Source organism: Rhinolophus hipposideros, assembly GCF_964194185.1.
Source record: "Rhinolophus hipposideros genome assembly, chromosome: 24".
NCBI classification, from domain to species: Eukaryota; Metazoa; Chordata; class Mammalia; order Chiroptera; family Rhinolophidae; genus Rhinolophus; species Rhinolophus hipposideros.
This window is the reverse complement of record NC_138070.1, coordinates 35,274,423-35,294,536: the sequence shown is the minus strand read 5'-3', so window position 1 is coordinate 35,294,536 and position 20,114 is coordinate 35,274,423. Positions and strand designations below refer to the sequence as shown.

General features: G+C 38.5%; 1 pseudogene across 1 annotated transcript; it reads right to left on the bottom strand.

The window, feature by feature from the left end:
• Positions 1 to 1,697: 1,697 nt before the first annotated feature.
• Positions 1,698 to 2,609, bottom strand: LOC308492334 (putative olfactory receptor 10D4; annotated as a pseudogene). The gene has a single exon. The product of its transcript is annotated as a putative olfactory receptor 10D4 (transcript).
• Between the last annotated feature and the right edge of the window lie 17,505 nt (positions 2,610 to 20,114).

Sequence of the window (20,114 nt, the reverse complement as noted above, 5' to 3'; positions counted from 1 at the left end):
CAACCACAAGGTTGCCAGTTCAATTCCTCAACTCCTCCAAGGGATGGTGGGCTGCGCCCCTGCAACTAGCAACGGCAACTGGACCTGGAGCTGAGCTGCGCCCTCCACAACTAAGATTGAAAGGACAACAACTTGACTTGGAAAAAAAGTCCTGGAAGTACACACTGTTCCCCAATAAAGTCCTGTTCCCCTTACCCCAATAAAATCTTTTTTAAAAAAAGTAAGAGCTTTTGCCTCAGTCATGGGCAACCCCCATTTGGGAACCCCTCCCATTTGGGAGCTGCGACCTCTTCTCCTGCCTCTAATAAACTATCCTCTTTTTAAAACTCTTTGCCTCTCCCTGGTCTGTGTTTCCATTCTTTGGCTTCACGAGACAAGATCCCGGCCCACACTCAGAAACTGCTAGCAGATCCAACATCACCTACATCAAAACTCCTTTATGATATAATCCATGGAGTTCTGTACCAACTTTTCCCCCTGTATTTAAATCTAACGTCCCTAAATTTGGGAACCAAGGACAATGAATTTTAATTGCTTTGAAAAGTTACTCCAATTTTTGGTCTGACACTCGGGTACCTCTGGCTTTGAGGAGTTGTTCAAGTAAATAAATATAAGGCCTATTTGGCTATTAATGTTCCCCATTACCTTGGTTAAAATTCCTGGGAGTTTCCCTACCTTCAGTTGTTGTCGCAACCTCTCCAGGGCCTTGTGCAGTGAAACCTCTTTGAATTCTGACTTGGAGTCGACCTTCCTTCTTGAGTCCCACATTGGGTACCAGATGTGTCCTGCACAACAAGAGCTCTGGGAAGTAAGAAGGGCAGCACAGGGTTAAGAAAGACAGTAGCCAAGACTAAAGTGTAAGAGGGGCCAAGAGACTCAAGCCTCAAGGACGGAGCCCCTAACCGAGCCAATGCATAGCTTTTATTAGTAAACAAATGAGGAAATAAAACTTGTTATCTCCAAGGTCTGTGAGTTATGTGCCTGCTCGCTGTTTTCCCCGAAAGTCCCAATTGTGCTCCAGCAGGTACTGTGCCTTCACTCACACACACACACACACACACACACACACACACACACACACACAATCCCAGGGGATGGAGTCATTGTTCTGAAACCATTCATTGAAGGGGAGTGACTGATACCTTTCCATCGGGACTCAGTTTGCTGAGGCAGTCCCTTGTGATATCCTGGGAAAGGCACGGGGAACAAGTGGTTTGGCAGCTGTAAGGCAACAACTTACATTAGTTTGAGTTTTGGTGTTGATTGACAGAAAATTGGAGGTTATACTCTACAAAAAGAAAGGGTATTGAGTTCTGATATTCTGTACTAAGTTGAATTTTCTTGAATTTTATTTTCCCTTCTCTGTAGATATACATGAATGTACTTCTAACAGATTATAAGAAAGAAAATATGTTCTTTTGACTTTTTCAAAGATTTAAAGAACTAAGTAATGTTTTAGGGAAAATGATGGTGCTGGGAGAGAATCCATGTAGCATAAGAATTAGTTCAAAATCTGCTAAATGATTCTATTAATTACATTTCATTTTAAAAACATAGGGAAATATAAAAACAAACATGTATTTTAAAATTTAGTGATGTTCAGAGTATCATTAATTTCAACATGCCTTGGAAACTACAGATAAGAATTTGTCGTAAAACGAAGAATCAAATTTTGTCCAGCAAATCTTTAGAGATTCTCATTTATTTCCCAGAAGTAAGCCTTTCTTGGGAGTCACATTCCTCAGGGCTGACTTTACACCCTTATTCCTCAGGCTATAGATCAGTGGTTCAGCATGGGGTTACAAGATTATTCAATATCTGAATTAAAGCACCAAGCAAGGCACTGGGATTGGACTGTTGATACATGATAATTACTGGCCCATAGGCACAGAAATTTGCAGTGATGTATACACTGCAGGTGAAGAATGCTCTTTGACTGGCATTTGCAGAGTAAATTTTTAATATGAAGATCCCAATATGAGTGTAGAAACAAGGATGAGAAAAAAACAATTGAGAGACAAAAAAAACCAACATTTGTAAAACCTACCCTGTGGGTTACAGGCTAGAGGTAGGACTGCAGGTATGTCACAGAAGTAATAGTCCACCTCATTAGAGCCACAGTAGGATAACTGGAAAGTAAGGGAGGTCAGGAAAATGGTGTGGATACAGCCAGCCATCCAGGTCTCTGTGGCCAAGATGGAACAGACCTTGTGGTTCATGATGACCATGTATCTCAAAGGATAACACATGGCAACAAAGTGGTCATGGGCCATAACTGTGTACAGAAAACACTCAGTACCAGCCCAGAAAATAGTGGAAGAAGAGTTGGGTAGTACAACCCTGAAAAAGGGATACCTTGACTATGCCCTGAAAGGTATCTCAGGAGCAATGTTGAAGGGAAACCCATGTCAAACATGGAGAGGTTTCCCAAGACAAAATACAAAGGAGTGTGAAACTGAGAGGAGGAGATGATAGCTACAAGAACAAGCATATTTCCCAGTAGATTACATAAATATAAAGGTGAGAACAGGAGAAAATAGATGGTCTCTACGCCTTCTGTCTCGGATTCCCAGCAGTAGGAATTCAGTCACTATTTTGTGATTTCTCATTTTTATGGAAGAACCAACTCTTGGGTGTCTGTGAAAAGAAATTTGCAGTTAAATTTAATATGTATTTAAATTAGCTGTGTTTAAATCAGCAAAATGGAAAAGGAGAAAATGATCTGGATATTTAAGGAGTAAGCTTCCTGCTAGAAATATCTTGATCTGCTTGCTTTCCTTCATACTGGATATCTCCCTGTAGTACAGTTTCTATTTACAGATGCCCTGTTACAAACTCACCAAGAAGCCTTACATATTGCAGTTCCTCTCTAAGTCCAGGGGCTGCAATAATTCCCAAACACAGGGTCTTTTTCAATAACCTCGGTTTTCCTTTGGACATTAATTCCCCTGAGCCAGCGACCTTATTGAGCAAGAGAATAATTAACTACTTGGTATAATTGGACCTTAGAGAGAGAGAGAGAGAGAGAGAGAGAGAGAGAGAGAGAGAGAGAGAGAGAGAGAGAGAGAGAAAGGAGGAAACTGTTTAAAGTTTAAATATTTTATGATTTCCTTTGTAACGTATACTTCAGTGGAGTAATAACTTTAAAAAATAATTTGGTACATGTATCACTCATATATATACATCTACATATTTATTACTTTTTCATGTGTATGTTTTGTTTTAATAAATAAATTATGCTATTTTACTATACTGTACCAACAGGATTGACTTATTATATAAGCAACATTAATTGGGGTAGCTCAGAGAATTAAATAAATTCATAAAAAACTAGGCCTATGGGAGAGTGGGAACTAGGGTAGCTTCAGGGGTCTCAGCAGTAAAAATTTATAGAGCAGCCTCAGGGCACTGCCATAAGGTGATTCAGCCTCGGCTGCCTTTGCTTCTGTGTGGCTCAGCTCCAGATTCAAATCTGATTTCCTTGGCTTGGTCACAGGGTGCAGTGAAATGGAGATGGGCAGTTCTCCAAAGGGTAGGGCAAAAGCCTATTGCCAGGAGAAAGGGGAAAGAAACATACTGAGAAGCCAAAAATAATTCTAAGCTACCGTTTGAAGTTATCTATCTTATACCACTTAGCATCTGTTAAAGCTTTTAGTTAGATGCCTTGCATATTATTACTACTACTACTACTACTACTATTACTACACACACACACACACACACACACACACACACAGGTCAGTCACTTAAGGTCGCAAAATCATCCTAGAAAAAGTGCTACATACCTCATTACTGAATATCACCATGGTCATCTTTGAAATACTCCCCTTGGAAAGCTATGCACCGATGCCAGTGCTTAGTCCACCCTTCAAAGCAATTTTGGAACTATTTTTCTGGAACAGCCATCAGAGTTGTTGTCGTATTACCCTTGATGTCCTGAATGTCATCAAAATGTCTTCCTCTCAATAGCAAAATTGCTATATTGTGTATAACTGCATGAGGATATGAGATGGAATCCTAATTCTATACACAAACTGTGTGCCTTAGGGAAAATGACCTGACACTCCCAAACCTTGTTTCACTTTCTGTAACATGATCTCAGTGTTCTTATGCAGATAAATTTGACAATATATGTAAAGCACTTGCATAGTTATTGGTAAGAAGTAAGGACTTAATAAATGGTAACCCTAGGCCTACCTTAGGCTACATTTTTTCAACTCTTCTCTGCCCACACCAGACAAGTATTTAACAATTTAACAGTGATTTGAAAGGGTTCAACAATAGTCATAAGAACAACAAAAGAACTAGGAAACTGAAAAACCACAAAGATATATGAAAACTAAAACAGCATATTTATTTTTAAATTGTGGTAAAATATACATAGTGTAAAATTTACTTTCTCAAACATTTTTAAGTGTACAGTTCAGTAGTGTTAAGTATATTCTCACTATTGTGCAATCAAGCTCCAGAAGTTTTCATCTTGCAAAACTGAAACTCTATATTTGTTAAACAACTACCCATTTTTCTCTCCCCAACCCCTGGGACCCACTATTCTTTTTCTATTGACTTGATTACTCTAAATACCTCATATAACTGAAATTATACAGTATTTATCTTTTTGTGATTGGCTTATTTCACTTAACAAAATGTCTTCAAGTTTCATCCAAGGTGTAGCATGTGTCAGAAATTCCTTTTTAAATCTGGATAATAGTCCATATATGTATATCCATATACCACAGTTTGTTTATCCATTCATCATCAGTGGACACTTTGATTGTTTTTACCCCCGAATTCTTGTGAATAATACTGCTAAACATGCTATGAATATGAGTATCTCTTCAAGGCTCTGCTTTCAATTCTTTTGTATGTATACTCAGAGGTAGAATTGCTGGATCACATGGTAATAATGTTTTTAAATTTTTTGAAGAAGCACCGTGCTATTTTTCATACTGGCAGCATCATTTTACATTCCCACCAACAGTACACAGGGTTTCAATTTGTCCACATCCTTGCCAACACTTATTTTCTTTTTTAAGCAATAATAATAATCCTAATGGTTGTGAGATGATAGCTCATTGTGAATAGGATTTGCATTTCCCTAATGATTAGTGATATTGAACATATTTCCATACGTTTTTTGTCCATTTGTATGTGTTCTTTGGAGTGGTAGGTGCATGTATGTGTGGGCATATATGTTTTAAATAAAATTCTATGTTGGGTGTTTTACTAAAGTTTTAGATATAAGAACTATTTAAACTGTTTTAAAGTTGTTTTTCTCTTCAATGCCAAACAGTTGTTACAACACTGATTTAGAAGTGGCCAAAAATGTGGTCAGCATTCATTCAGATTTCAGCTTTCATATATCTTTAATTTTACTTAAATGTGGATATATATTTAAATTCATCTTCTTGTCCTACATCCTAGTTATTTCAGCTTTCATATACCTTTAATTTTATTTAAATGTGGATATATATTTAAATTCATCTTCTTGTCCTGCATCCTAGTTATTTCACTCACATTCGTCTTTTTATGTAAATAAATATGAAATTAATTTGAATAGCTCATAATTTGAATAGCTAAATAGTATCCATTCATTCATTCAATAAACTTACACTGGTTACTTACTGTGTCACGGGGCTATGTCTTATGGACACAACAGTGAATAAGAAAAACATGATCTGTTTTTCTATAATCGATAAACCCCGATAAACCTCACCAGCTCTTGCTAGTTCAGCTTATATACCGCCATCCTTAGCAAACTCTAAAAAGGAACTGTAGTGAGCACAAACATAACACATAAAAACATTAGGTCAAGGTGTAGCCTCTGAGGTGGGAAGGGATGGGCTACATTTTCTTCTTAAAGAACACTTAGTATTACATACAGAAGCTCTCGTGAAATCAAGAGCAGAAGGTAAATTTAGTAGTAAACCAAGAACAGAGAACTTGGTTGAATTAGGCCATGAAGCACGCACACACCGCCCATCACCCTCCTCAAATATGAAATCACTACCCAAACCTATTCCCATGTACCCATAGTATGAGAGGAGATAAGTCGTAACAAGGTAAGCATACTGGAAAGTGCGCTTGGACACATAAAAGTGTAGCTTAAACCAAAGCACCTAGCTTACACCCAGGAGACTTCACGCACACAATGAACACTTTGAACAAGCACTAGCCCAGCCACAACCTAACTCAACTTACATAATCAACCAAAACAAAACAACCCCCCCCCACCCCGTGAAAGTACATGGGATAGAAAACTCACTCGGCGCTATAGAGACAGTACCGTAAGGGAACGATGAAAGACAGACTAAAAGTACAAAACAGCAAAGCTTACCCCTTGTACCTTTTGCGTAATGATTTAACTAGAACAATTTAGCAAAGAGAACTTAAGTTAATCACCCCGAAACCAGATGAGCTACCACAAACAGCTTTACAGAGCAAACCTGTCTATGTGGCAAAATAGTGGGAAGATTTGTAGTTAGAGGTGAAATGCCTACCGAGCCTGGTGATAGCTGGTTGTCCAGAACAGAATATTAATTCAAATTTAAAACTTACCTGAAAAACTAACAATTCTAATATAAGTTTAAATACTAGTCTAAAGGGGTACAGCCCTCTACACAAAGGGTACAACCTTTAGTAGAGAGTAAGTATAGCCAATACCATAGTTGGCCTAAAAGCAGCCACCAATTAAGAAAGCATTAAAGCTCTACAAACCCACAGTCTTAATCCCTAAAATAAAAACTAACTCTTAATGCATACAACTGGGCTATTCTATTACCAAATAGAAGCAACACTGTTAATATGAGTAACAAGAACTACTCCCAGCACAAGTCTATATTAGAATGGATAACCTGCTGATAGTTAACAATAAACCTAAGCACAACCCAAAGCCAAGAAAAGCCACAAAACAAGTTGTTAGCCCAACACAGGAGTGCAATATGGAAAGATTAAAAGAAGTAAGAGGAACTCAGCAAACACAAACCCGGTCTGTTTACCAAAAACATCACCTCTAGCATTTTGAGTATTAGAGGCACTGCCTGCCCAGTGACATCTGTTCAACGGCCGTGGTATCCTGACCATGCAAAGGTAGCATAATCCCTTGTTCCCTAAATAGGAACTTGTATGAATGGCCACACGAGGGTTTTACTGTCTCTTACTTACAATCAGTGAAATTGACCTTCCCATGAAGAGGGGGGGAGTGCTCTAACAAGATGAGTAGACCCTATGGAGCTTTAATTAACTCATCCAATAAAGACATATCACTACCTACCCAGGGCCCAACTCCCCTTTATATGGATTAGCAATTTAGGTTGGGGTGACCTCAGAGCACAGAAAAACCTCCGAGTGATCAAAATTTAGACTAAAAATTTAGACTTAACCTTCAAGTTAATAGACAATTTTATCTTAATCTAGTAACTACAAATAACCCTGCACAAGAAACAGGGCCTGTTAGAGTGGCAGAGTCCAGTAATTGCATAAAACTTAAACTTTTATAGCCAGAGGTTCAACTCCTGTCTCTAACGACATGTTCAGAGTGCATTAGCAGATCGTATCGGAAGTGTGGGTAAGATGCTTGGATTCATAGGAAGGAAACAGTGAGAAGTAAGGATTTGACTACAAAGTTGGTGATGTATAATTCAGGTATGAGTGGGTATTTGTCCCACTCATACCTATGTAATTGTCCCAATTCTCTTAGCCATGGCATTCCTTACACTCATCAAACAAAAAGTACTAGGCTACATGCAATTCTGTAAAGGACCAAACGTTGTAGGCCCCTACGGACTCCTCCAACCAATTGCCGAAGCCCTCAAGCTGTTTACCAAAGAACCCCTACATTCTCTAATATCATTAATTTCCATGTTCATTATTGCACCAGTCCCAGCCCTCGCCCTAGCCCCAACAATATGAACTCCCCTATCCATACCACACCCATTAATCAACACAAACCTAGGCATCCTATTTATACTGGCTATATCAAGCCTAGCCATATACTCCATCCTATGATCAGGCTGAGGCTCAAACTCCAAATATGCACTAATTGGAGCCCTACGGGAAGTAGCACAAACTATCTCCTATGAAGTAACCCTTGCAATTATCCTACTCTCCGTACTACTATTAAGCGGGTCCTTTTCACTATCAACCCTAATCACCACACAAGAACACACATGACTAACCTTCCCATCATGACCACTACCTATAATGTGATTTATCTCTACCTTAGCAGAAACCAACCGAGCCCCGTTTGATCTGACAGAAAGTGAATCCAAACTTGTTTCCGGGTTCAATGTAGAGTATGCCGGAGGCCCATTCGCCCTCTTCTAGGTTCCTAGTGGAATACGCCAACATTATTCTAAGAAACATTTTTACAAGCACCCTCTTCCTAGGGGCATGCCACAAACCCACTCATACCTGAATTATACATCACCAACTTTGTAGTCAAATCCTTACTTCTCACTGTTTCCTTCCTATCCAAGCATCCAAGAATCCAAGCATCTTACCCACGCTTCTGATACAATCAACTAATGCATCTCCTATGAAAAAGCTTCCTACCCCTAATCCTAGCCCTATGTATATTCCTCCACAAACATAAGAAATATGTGTGACAAAAGAGTTCAAGCCCCCTTATTTCTAGAATTACAGGAATTGAACCTGCTCCTAAGACTTCAAAAATCTCTGTGCTACCACATTACACCACATTCTACAATAAGATCAGCTAAAGTAAGCTATCGGACCCATACCCCGAAAATGTTGGTTCATACACTTCCCATGCTATCAAACCCACTTATCTTCACTACAATTTCATTTACCATTATCCTAGGAACCCTTATTGTAATGACAAGCTCACATTGACTACTTGTCTGAATCAGCTTCGAAATGAATATACTAGTTCTCATTCCTATAATGATAAAACGATGCAATCCTCAATCCACAGAAGCCTCCACCAAGTATTTTCTCATACAAGCAACCGCATCCATACTACTCATACTAGCCATCATTGTCAACCTCCTACACTCTGGCCAATGAACTGTCACAAACATCCTGAGCTCAATAGCCTTGACTATCACTCAATCAACCTGGACATCCTACTCACCATGTCTATATTGTCCATTCTAATTGAAGGCTGAGGAGGACTCAACCAAACCCAATTATGAAAAATCCTGGCATACTCCTCAATCGCTCACATAGGCTGAATAACAGCTATTATAGTCTACAGCCCTACCATAGCACTACTTAACCTAATCCTATATATCCTAATAACAACCACAACTTTCATACTATTTATATCCAACTCGTCAACCACTACACTCTCCCTCTCACACCTATGAAACAAAATACCCATAATAATAGCATCCATTCTAGCACTCATATTATCATTAGGAGGCCTCCCTCCACTAACAGGATTTCTGCCCAAATGAGTAATTATCCAAGAGCTAACAAAAAATGACAGCATCATCCTGCCAACTCTAATAGCTATCACCACCCTACTCAACCTGTACTTTTACATATGACTAACATATACCACATCCCTGACAATATTCCCGTCCACCAACAACATAAAAATCAAATGGCAATTCGAAAGCACAAAATGAACAACCTAACTATCCCAAATAATCATTCTAGCAACCCTAATACTCCCCCTAGCACCAATACTATCAACACTAAACTAGGAATTTAGGTTAAACACAGACTAAGAGCCTTCAAAGCTCTAAGTAAATGAATGCACATTCGTGTCAATAAGGACTGCAAGGCTTTATCTGAATGCAAATCAATCACTTTAATTAAGCTAAGGCCTTCTAGACTGGTGGGCTTATAACCCACGAAATTTTAGTTAACAGCTAAATACCCTAATCAACTGGCTTCAATCTACTTCTCCTGCCACGTAGAAAAAAAAGGCAGGAGAAGCCCCGGCAGGATTGAGGCTGCTTCCTTGAATTTGAAATTCAATATGTAACATACACCACCGGGCCTGGTAAAAAAGGGACTCAACCCCTGTGCTTAGGTTTACAGCCTAATGCCTACTAGGCCATTTTACCGCTGACTCTTCTCAACTGATCGTAAAGATGTCAGCACCCTATGCTTACTATTTGGTACCTGAGCAGGAATAGTAGGCACTGCCCTGAGCCTACTAATTCTGGCTGAATTAGGTCAACCAGGCGCCCTCCTAGGAGACGACCAGATCTATAACATAACTGTTACTGCCCATGCATTGGTAATAATTTTCTTCATAGTAATACCCATCATAATCTGAGGCTTTGGTAACTGACTAATCCCTCTAATAATCCACTTTTTCATTATATTCTAAGGAGCCAACATGACCTTCTTCCCTCAACATTTTCTGGGCCTATGTGGAATACCATGATGTTACTCCAACTACCCAGATGCCTACACAACGTGAAACACAGTGTCCTCTATAGGATCATCAAAACACACCACCCCTTGAGAAACCAAATGAATGAAAATTTATTCGCCTCATTCATAACCCCAACAATAATGGGTCTCCCCATTGTCATCTTAATCATTATATTCCCCAGCATCCTGTTCCCCTCAACAAACTGGCTAATTAACAACCATCTTATTGCCATCCAACAATGATTAATCCACATGACATCAAAACAAATAATGGCCATCCACAACCCCAAAGGCCAAACCTGAACTCTAATACTAATATCCCTTATTCTATTTATTGGCTCAACAAATCTACTATGGCTCCTACCACACTCATTCACACTAATCTCACAACTATCTGTAAACTTAGGCATGGCTATCCCTCTATGAGCCGGAACTGTTATTCTAGGTTTTTGTCATAAAACAAAAGCCTCCCTGGCTCACTTCCTACCACAAGGAACTCCCCTACCCCTAATCCCCATGCTAGTAATTATCAAAATCATCAGCCTGTTCATTCAACCTATAGCCCTCACCGTACAGCTAACAGGCAACATCACCGCCGGACATCTCCTAATTCACCTAATCAGTGGTGCCACACTAGCCCTACTAAGTATTAGCATGGCTACTGCCTTCATTACATTGGTTATTCTAATCCTGCTAACAATCCTAGAATTTGCTGTTACTCTAATTAAAGTCTACGTATTCACACTACTAGTTAGCCTTTACCTACATGACAACACCTAATGACCCACCAAACTCACACATATCACATAGTTAACCCAAGCCCTTGACCACTTACAGGAGCCCTGTCTGCCCTTCTACTGAAATAGGATTTCACTTTAACTCCATACTACTACTAACCCTTGGCCTAATGGCTAACATACTAACTGTATACCAGTGATGATGAGACAACATTTGGGAGAGTACCTTTCAAGGACATCATACACCAATCGTACAAAAAGGCCTCCAATATGGAATAATCCTATATATTATCTCGGAAATCTTCTTCTTCTCGGGGTTCTTCTGAGCCTTCTACCACTCAAGCCTAGCCCCCACCTCTAAACTAGGAGGGTGCTGACCACCCACAGGCATTTACCTCCTCAATCTCTTAGATGTCCCTCTCCTTTTTTTAAATTTATTGGGGTGACAATTGTTAGTGAAATTACATAGATTTCAGGTGTACGATTCTGTATTATATCATCTATAAATCCCATTGTATGTTCACCACCCAGAGTCAGTTCTCCTTCAATCACCATATATTTGATCCCCCTTAACCTCATCTCCCTCCCCCCACCCCCCTTAACCTCTGGTAATTACTAAACTATTGTCTGTGTCTATGAGTTTTTGTTTCTCATTTGTTTGTCTTGTTCTTTTGTTGTTTTGGGTTTATATACCACATATCAGTGAAATCATGGTTCTCTGCTTTTTCTGTCTGACTTATTTCACTTAGCATTATACTCTCAAGATCCATCCATGTTGTCACAAATGTTCCTATATCATCTTTTCTTACCGCCGAATAGTATTCCATTGTGTATATATACCACAACTTCTTTATCCATTCATCTAGCGAAGGACATTTTGGTTGTTTCCATGTCTTGGCCACCGTGAACAAAGCTGCAATGAACATTGGAGCACACGTGTCTTTATGTATAAATGTTTTCAAATTTTTTGGGTAGATACCCAGGAGAGGGATTGCTGGGCCATATTCGTGAGTTTTTGAGGAACCTCCACATTGCCTTCCATAATGGCTGCACCAGTCTGCATTCCCACCAACAGTGTATGGGGGTTCCTTTTTCTCCACAGCCTCTCCAACAATTGTTACTATTTGTCTTGTTGATGATAGCCATTCGGACTGGGGTGAGGTGATATCTCATTGTGGTTTTATTTGCATTTCTCTGATGATTAGCGATGTTGAGCATTTTTTCATATGTCTATTTGCCATTTGTATATCCTCTTTGGAGAAATATCTCTTCAGGTCCTTTGTCCATTTTTCAATTGGGTTGTTTGTTTTTTTGTTGTTGACTTTCATGAGCTCCTTGTATATTTTGGATATTAGACCCTTATCAGAGGAACTGTTTGCAAAAAACCTTCTCCCATTCAGTCAGTTGCCTCTTTATTTTCTCGATGGTTTCTTTTGCTGTGCAGAAACTTTTAAGTTTCATATAGTCCCATTTGTTTATTTTAGCTTTTACTTCCATTGCCTTTGGAGTCAAATTCATAAAATGTTCTTTGAACCCAAGGTCCATAAGTTTAGTACCTATGTTTTCTTCTATGCAGTTTATTGTGTCAGGTCTTATGCTTAAGTCTTTGATCCATTTTGAATTAATTTTGGTACATGGTGACAGATAACAGTCCAGTTTCATTTTTTTGCTCGTGGCTATCCAATTCTCCCAGCACCATTTATTGAAGAGGCTGTCTTTCCTCCATTGTATGTTTTTAGCTTCTTTGTCAAAAATTATCTGTCCATATTTATGTGATTTTATTTCTTGGTTCTCAATTCTATTCCATTGGTCTATGTGTCTGTTTTTCTGCCAATACCATGCTGTTTTGATTATTGTAGCCCTGTAGTACCAGCTAAAGTCAGGGAGTGTGATACCTCCAGTATTGTTCTTTTCTTACAATTGCTTTGGCTATTCAGGGATTTTTGTGGTTCCAAACAAATCTGATGATTCTTTGTTACAGTTCTTTAAAAAATGCCATTGGAATTTTGATGGGGATTGCATTAAATCTGTATATTGCTTTGAGTAATATGGCCATTTTAACTATGTTGATTCTTCCAATCCATGAGCACGGAACGTCTTTCTCTTTCTTTGTGTCTTCTTCAATTTCTTTCAAAAATGTCTTATAGTTTTCAGCATATAGGTCCTTCACATTCTTGGTTAAGTTTATTCCTAGGTATTTTATTCTTTTTGCTGCAATTGCAAAAGGAATTATTTTTTGTATTTCTTCTTCTGAGATTTCATTGTTAGTATATAGGAATGCAATGGACTTTTGTACATTGATTTTGTAGCCAGTAACTAACTGTATTCCTTGATTGTTTCTAATACCTTTTCGGTGGAGTCTTCAGGGTTTTCTATATATAGCATCAGGTCATCTGCAAAGAGTGATAATTTAACTTCTTCATTCCCAATTTGGATGCCTTTTATTCCTTTCTCTTGCCTGATTGCTCTGGCAAGGACTTCCAAAACTATGTTGAAAAGCAGAGGTGATAGGGGACAGCACTGTCGTGTTCCTGAACATAGAGCAAAGGGCTTCAGTTTTTCACCATTAATTATGAGATTAGCTGAGGGCTTGCTATAGATGGCCATTATTATGTTAAGGTATTTTCCTTCTATGCCTATTTTATTAAGTGTTTTAAACATAAATGGATGTTGTATCTTGTCAAATGCTTTTTCTGCATCAATTGATATAATCATATGATTTTTGTCCTTCATTTTGTTTATGTGATATATCACATTGATGGATTTGTGGATGTTGAACCATCCTTGTGCCCCAGGGATGAACCCCACTTGGTCATGATGAATAATCTTTTTAATGCATTGTTGTATTTGATTTGCTAAAATTTTGTTTAGGATTTTTGCATCTGTATTCATCAGAGAAATAGGTCTGTAGTTTTCTTTTTTTGTGTTGTCCTTACCAGGTTTTGGTATCAGGGTAATGTTGGCCTCATAAAATGAGTTAGGGAGTACTGACTCTTCTTCAATTTTTTGGAAGAGTTTGAGGAGAATTGGTATTAGATCCTGTTTGAAGGTTTGGTAGAATTCACTAGTGAAGCCATCTGGTCCAGGACTTTTGCTTTCGGGAAGGTTTTGGATGACTGATTCAATTTTGTTACTGGTGATTGGTCTGTTTAGATTTTCCAGTTCTTCATGGTTCAGCCTTGGAAGGCTATATGTTTCTAAGACCTTGTCCATTTCTTCTAGGTTATTGAATTTGGTGGCATATAGTCCTTCATAGTATTCTTGAATGATCCTTTGTATTTGTGTGGTGTCCGGGATAACTTCCCCTTCCTCATTTCTGATTTTGTTAATTAGTGTCTTCTCTCTTTTTATCTTAGTGAGTCTAGCCAAGGGATTGTCGATTTTATTAATTTTTTCAAAAAACCAGCTCTTTGTCACATTGATTTTTTCTATTGTCTTTTTGTTCTCTATTTCATTAAGCTCTGCTCTGATTTTTGTTATTTTCTTTCTTCTGCTGACCTTGAGTTTCATTTGTTCTTTTTTTTCTAGTTCTTTGAGGTGTAACATGAGGTTATTTATTTGGGATTTTTCTTGTTTCTTGAGATAGGCCTGTAAAGATATAAATGTCCCTCTTAAAACTGCTTTTGCTGCATCCCAAAAATTTTGGTAGATGTATTTTCATTGTCATTTGTTTCTATATATCTTTTGATCTCTCCTCTAATTTCTTCTTTGACCCAGTCGTTCTTTAAAAGTATGTGGTTTAATCTCCATGTATTTGTGGTTTTTCCTGCTGTCTTTTTGCAGTTGATATCCAATTTCAAAGCCTTGTGATCAGAGAATATGCTTGGTATGATTTCGATCTTCTTAAATTGGCCGAGGCTGCTTTTATGCCCCAATATATGGTCTATCCTTGAGAATGTTCCATGTACACTCGAAAAGAATGTATAGTCTGATGTTTTAAGATGAAGTGCTCTATATATGTCAGTGATGTCCATTTCATCTAATGTGTCATTTAGGGCTGCTATTTCATTATTTATCTTCTGTTTGGATGATCTATCCATAGCTGTCAATGATGTATTTAAGTCCCCTAGTATAATTGTGTTTTGGTCAATTTCTCCCTTTAGTTCCGTTAGTAGTTGCTTGGTATATTTCGGTGCTCCGTGATTGGGGGCATAAATATTGATGACTGTTATGTCTTCTTGTTGTATAGTCCCCTTTACCATTATGAAATGTCCATCTTTGTCTGTAGTTATCTTTTTCACCCTGAAGTCTGTTTCATCTGATATCATTATGGCTACACCTGATTTTCTCTGGGTACCATTTGCTTGGAATACCAATTTCTACCCTTTCACTTTGAGTCTATGCTTGTCCTTATAGCTGAGATATGTCTCTTGGAGACAGCATATGGTTGGGTTTAGTTTTTTGATCCAATCTGCTACTCTGTGTCTCTTTATTGGTGAGGTCAGTCCATTTACATTTAGGGTGATTATTGATATGTGAGGATTTCCTGTCATTCTATCTTTAGTTTTCTGGTAAGGCTGTTTCTCCATTGTTTGTTTGCCTTTTTTTTGTTGTCTATTATTTCTGTGTGGTGGTATTCTATGATGTTTCCCTCTGTTTCTTCTTTTATTACAGTATATATTTTAGTTGGATTTTTTTTTTTTGAGTGGTTACCCTTAAGATTATGTAAAAGAAAGTTTGATATTTAGAGTATTCCAGTTTCTTCAGCACGCTTACTTTCTCCATTCCCATATTCCGGTTCAGGCCTTTACACTCCCCCTTTTTATGTTTCGGTTGCCACAAATTGTCCCTGTTGATGGTGGACGAATAGGCATCTTTAGTATTTCTTGTAGTGCAGGTCGTGTATTAGAAAATTCCCTCAGTTTCTGTATGTCTGAAAAGGTCTTTATTCCTTCTTCATATCTAAAGGATATCTTTGCTGTATATATTATGCTTGGCTTGTGATTTCTCTCTTTCAATAGTTTGAATATGTGGTTCCACTCCCTCCTGGCTGGTAGACTTTCTACTGAAAAATCGGATGATAATCTAATGGGCTTTCCTTTGTAAGTTACCGTCTTCTTTTCCCTGGCTGCCTTGAGGATTCTTTCTTTGGTGTTAATTTTTGACAGCTTCAATACAATGTGCCTTGGAGAAGGCCTGTTGGGATTGAGGTAATTACGTGTTCTATTTGCTTCTTGGATTCGAGGATCCAGTTCTGTCCACAAATTTGGGAGTTCTCATTAACAATTTGTTTGAATATATTCTCTGTTCCCTTCTCTCTTTCTTCTCCTTCTGGTATGCCCATTATTCTTATATTGCTCTTTCTCATGGTGTCAGAAAGTTCTTGTAGAGTTCTTTCATTTCTTTGAAGTCTCAAGTCTCTTTCTTCTTCCATCTGTGTAATTTCCAGGTTTCTATCTTCGATGTCACTGATTCTTTCCTCCATCTGGTCAACTCTACTACCTAAGCTGGTTATTTCATTCTTAATTTCTTCTATTGAGTTCTTTATCTCCAGAAATTCCATTTGATTCTTTTTTAAAATTTCAATGTCTTTCGTAAAATGCTCATGTTGTTCTTTGATTGCGTTTCTGAGTTCATTAAATTGCCTTTCTGTGTTTTCTTGCATCTTTTTAAGGTTTTTCAGAACTGCAATGTTGAATTCTCTATCATTTAAGTCACATATTTCCATATCTTTAATTTCCTTTTCTGGAGACTTTTCACTTTCTTTCTGAGCTGTCTTGTTGCCTTGGTTATTCATGGCAATTACTGATTTATTATTTCTCTTCCTAGACATCTACAGGAATGGCTTCTGCAACAGGTTGCTAGGAAGAGGTCTTTCTTTTGTTTTCCAATACTTGTTGGAAAAATGTTTTATTTTCTCTCTGACTGCAGCCTTTTTTTTTTCTCTGACACAGTAGTGCTATATTTTCTCTGCACTTTTCCAGCTTCTCACACAATGGGGGGATTCCCCTGGAGATGGGTCTCTCCTCTGTTAACTGTTCACCTGGGTCATAGGGCGCCCCCTCCCTGTGGGGGTGCGGAGAGCTTTTGAAGTTTCAAAGCTCTTTCTGCACCCGATTCAGAGCCTGTATGTTTCAGCAGTTCTGTTACTCCTGTAGGGATCCGCCCAGATAGGTGGGGCCAGGGGCAGGGTGAGTTGTGAGAGGTGGCCCAGAGCAATGGCGGTGACCACCACCACAGCCAGTCCTGCTTCCACAGCTCCCTCCCCTTTGCCAGAACTAGTAGGGCTGTGAATCTGTTTCTGCGGTCCACAGTTCTCAGAACAGCAACAATTCTGTCCTTTTGATCTGACACTGCTACTTTATCGCTTCTAGCACCGGGCAAGTGGGTGCGGGGCGAGCTCTGGGAGGGTAGGGAGGGGGCGGCTAGTCTCAGTGCCTAAGGCTTCCGTTCTCCTCTCGGCAGTGAGGGCTTAAACCACAGTTTTCAGCCTTCTTTCCTCAGTCTTTGCTCCAAGGTCTCTGCCCTGAGCGTTGGGTTCAGCCGTGTTATATGCTGCCCCCTCAGCCCTGTGGGCCGTAAGCGGAGCCCTAGCAGTTCGAGTTCTTCCCTCTCCAGCACCTGCGGTAGTTCCGGGATGCAGTGAGCTCGGAGCACTGAGCTAGGTCTGCGTCCTGTGCCCGCGCGGCTCGTCCCCGCACTTCTCCCTTCCCTCCTCCCCCGCTCGCTCGATTCGCCCACCTGGAGGTGAATTCAGTAGTGGACCTCTTCGTCTTGCCTGTCTGCTGTGCAAGGAGTCCTTTGTGGAGTTATTGTTGTCCGATTAGTTGTAAATTCCAGGAGAGCTTTACAGAGGCTCACCTCCCGCCGCCATTTTGATCGTACTCCTGCTTTTTTTTTTTTTTTCAGGAAAAAGTCACTGACTAAATAGGCTGAGAATGTGAAACTACTACTACCAGTGTGTGCTGTAGTCAGCTGTCGGTTACAATGCTTGAGTTTAAGGTGCTAGTGAATCATCCAAAAAGAGATGGTGTTTTTAATTTCAGTTTTTACTTTCATGATCTTTTTTACTGAGATCCAAAGTACAGTAACATTGCTTATTTATAATTTTCCTGACTTCTACTTACAATTCTTGTTGAATTTCTTTGATCCTCTCTTATAATTAAGAATTACTGGTTAATAATTTTATCTTCTAAAAAATTGGAAGTGGTAAGATAGATTAATACTCTCCATGTATGCTAAAGAAATTTCAATAAAAATGAATTTAGGTTCTATTAGACTATAAAGAACCTGACAGTAAACACTATTAATTTATCATTGATTTTGCATTATTTAGCACAGTGCCTATGACTAGCTAGCATTTAAATATTTGTTAGATAAATAAGTAAAAAGTTGAAAATTAATTTATAGATATATTTTCACTGAAGTTCCATTAAGAGATCATATGTGTTCTTTTTTTATTGGGCAATTTAAAAAGTTTAATTTGTTTTTTTGACATTCAATATTATTTTATATTAGTTTCAGGTGTACAGCATAGTGATTAGACAGTTATATAATTTACAAAGTGATCCCCCTGTCTAGTACCTACCTGGCTTTATATGCAGTTATTACCATATTATTGACTATGTTCTATAGGTTTTATTATATATACCCATGGCTATTTCACAAATACCAATTTGTATTTTGTAATCCCTTCACCTTTTTCACCCCAACCATCCTCCTGACTGGCAACCATCAGCTTATTTCCTGCATCTATGAATCTTTTTGTTTTGTTTTGTTTTTTCATTTGTTTTGTACTTTAGCTTCCACATGTAAGTGGGATCATATGGTATTTGTCTTTCTTTGTCTGACTTATTTCAGTTAGCATAATATCTTCCAGGTCCATCCATGCTGTCAAAAATGGTAAGATTTCATTCTTTTTATGGCCAAGTATGTATGTACCACCTTTTCTTTATACTATCATCTTTTGATGGGCATTTAGTTTGCTTCCATATCTTGGCTATTGTAAATAATACTACAAAGAACACATGGGTGCATATGAGGTCTGACAATTAAATTTGTTGCAACAACGTTGCTAACCTTTTTTGATATCAGAGGGATTATTTATTATGAATTTGTACCAATTGGACACAGTTAACTGAATTTACTGTTTTGAAATGCTGAAAAGTCTGCATGAAAAAGCTAGGTGACCTGAACTTTTCGCCAACAATTCATGGCTCTTGCCTCATGACAATGCCCCAGCTCACGTAGCACTGTCTGTGAGGGAGTTTTTAGCCAGTAAACAAACAACTGTATTGGAACACCTTCTCTACTCACCCTATCTGGCCCCCAGTGACTTCTTTCTTTATGAAGATAAAGGGAATATTGAAAGGAAGACATTTTGATGACATTTAGGACATCAAGCGTTACACGATGGCAACTCTGATGGCCATTCCAGAAAGAGTTCCAAAATTGTTTTGAACGGTGGACTAGGTGCTGACATCAGTGCATATCGTGTTTCTCCGAAAATAAGACCTAGCCAGATAATCAGCTCTAATGCATCTTTTGGAGCAAAAATTAATATAAGACCTGGTCTTATTTTATTATATTATAAGACCAGGTCTTTAATATAATAATATAATATAATATTATTATGTTATGTTATATTATATTATATTATATTATATTTATTATACCGGGTCTTATATTAGTTTTTGCTCCAAAAGACATATTAGAGCTGATTGTCTGGCTAGGTCTTATTTTTAGGGAAACACGGTAGCATCCCAGGGGGAGTACTTGGAAGTTGACTGTAGTGATATTCAGCAATGAGCTATGTCGCACTTTTTCTAGGATGAGTTTGTGAACTTAATTATCTTCGTATATCTTTTCGAATTAGTGTTTTGGATTTCTTCAGATAAATACACAGAAGTGGAATAGCTGGGCCATAAGGCAGTTCTATTTTTAATTTTTTGAGGAACCTCCATAATGTTTTGCATAGTAGCTCCACCAACTTACAGTCCTACCAACAAAGCATGAGGGTTCCCTTTTCTCCACATCCTCGCCAATACTTGTTGTTTGTTCATTTATTGATGATAGCCATTCTGG